We start from the raw sequence: 2,248 nt of genomic DNA on the forward strand, positions 1-2,248 counted from the left end.
GTGGAGGGCCAGGAGGGACACGGATGCTGGTGAGCTGGCCATAGACGATGAACAACCCTCTGAGTGGCGGGGCTGGCATTGGGTTATGTCTGGGAGGGCCAACACCTCTATATGATTAACTAAGTGCTTGTTATAGGAAGGTAACGGTGCTCTGGGTTTCGTTTAGGTCTTTGCTCTTGGAATGCAGGACTCCCTGTTTCAGGAGTCCCAGCTCAGGATCTGGTCCAAGGCCTGCAGAAGGCAATAGCAAAGACTCCCAGGGGCCATCCGAACCGGGAGCTGGTGGATGTGGCAGCTCTATTCAGTAACACTGGCCTGGCTTGTCTCCTCCAGCTAATTTGCTCCCCAAAAACTGAGAACAAAAGCCAAGTCTGCTGGCAAACCTCCCTGCACAAAAAAAAACCCAAATCACGCCAACACTGGGGTTAGTTTTTCCAAGCACCTCTGTCTAAATACAGTCCCTTTTACCTGTGACTTTGGGGTCTTTACTGTACGTGGCACAGAGCCCCTGATCACATAAGGGTCCTCTCTGAAAACAGGTGCTGGTAGCAAGCCCTGCATCAAACCTTGGTTCACAGTTGCTCACGCTGATTAACTGCAGTTCGTTAGGGAGATTACAATCTATTTCCTACTCGTGTGGCTTTCAGCGTTTGCTCACACAGCTCTCCCCCTCCCCGAGTTTTTACAGTGGGTTTTTTTTTTACAATTATTTTTCATTGTGCCTGACTGCAAGAGAGGCCGGTGGAGCGGGTGCCGGTGGAGTGGCACGGCTGCCCAGGGACAAAGCGGCTCTGTGTGCCCATGAGAGTGACTGGGTGGCTCCGTGCCCTGGTCCCACGCAGCCTTGCCGACGCACAGGGAGGGCACGGGTGGCTGCAGCCCTGGTGGTGATGGCTGTGGTGGCCCTGGCCATGCAGGGGATGCAGGTCAAATTCATCAGCTCTCCTCCTCCTTCCCACTGCACTGGGATGCAGCAGGGTCGTCCTGAGCAGCAGCATGGCCCCTTGCAGACCCAATGCAGATTTGGGGTCCCTGCCTGCCCCTGTGCTACCCTGGCCAGTCCACTTGGATTCATCCACTCTGCACAGGTTTTCTGGTGGAGCGAGTTCTTCCCAACACACTGCACTAGAGGCCAGGGCTCTGTCTTTCATAGAGGCACGTGAGGGCCATGGTGCGAATCGCTGCAGCCTCCTGGCGTGACCCTGGTAAAGCCACAAGCAGAGCAAGAATGGGGAGGGTGCCAAATGCTGGTCTCTCCTGGGAAAGAAATGGTCTGGGTGGAAATGCACTGATTGCAGACAGCAGCCTCCCTCATCACCTTCATTAGCTCAATCTCATCCCTGATCAGGCGTCAGGACAGGTACATGCCACACCACACCTAGGCAGAGAGGAAAAGGGCCACCTCCACCCATCTCCGTGCCACAGCCTCGTTGCAAGGGCTCTCACCCTGTGCACAGCCCCCAGAGACGTGGGGCCGCATCCACAACTCCGAGGCTGCATCGTCCTTAAAGCAGCTCTCCAGAACGTTGCTTTTACTCCCGAGAGCCGAGTTCCCACGCGGGAAAAAGCTATACATTAATTGCTGCAGGCAAGGACAGGCGTGGAGGGAACAGCCGGAATCAGTGTCAGCACCTGCCTTTGATCTGCCGCCAAGTCTGGATGTGCCCAGATCTGTCTCATCCTCCTGCAGCGGCCAACTGAGGGCTGGAGCTTACCTAAGTCAGCAGTTGATGCACATCATCAGCGTGCACCCCAGCACCTCTGACTAAGAATAAACTAAGAATAAACTCCTGCAGCAGTTTATTTAAACTCTGCATGCCCATGGGGGTGTCCACTGGGGAAACCTCCCAGAGCTCTCTGTGGGGTTAACATCATGTGCGTGAGCGTTTGCAGAGTCAGATACAAACCTTGCTGCTCTCTACATAAATCTTTTGCAGCCCCAAACCCGCAGCTCTGCCCAAACTCCGCTGTCTTGGTGCACTGGCCTGAGGTTCCATGTTTTCAGGAAGGAAAGGCCAGATCCTAATTGTGGCTACATCTGCAATAACGAGTGGCATCATCTGAGCTCTGTCCTGCTCCTTGAGTAACTGTAGTGGGAACAGGGCCTGTGCTTTTTAAATATAACATCGTTTATCAGATTAGCCACCGCTGTGGTTTATCTAGGATGTAAAGGTATAAAATTAGCTCCATCCTAGACCTCAAGTAACGGCATCGACAGCAGAAAGCTTGCAACACCCCGGTGGGCAGC

This window comes from Phaethon lepturus, unplaced genomic scaffold (assembly GCF_000687285.1).
Source record: "Phaethon lepturus isolate BGI_N335 unplaced genomic scaffold, ASM68728v1 scaffold40710, whole genome shotgun sequence".
Classification (NCBI taxonomy): Eukaryota; Metazoa; Chordata; class Aves; order Phaethontiformes; family Phaethontidae; genus Phaethon; species Phaethon lepturus.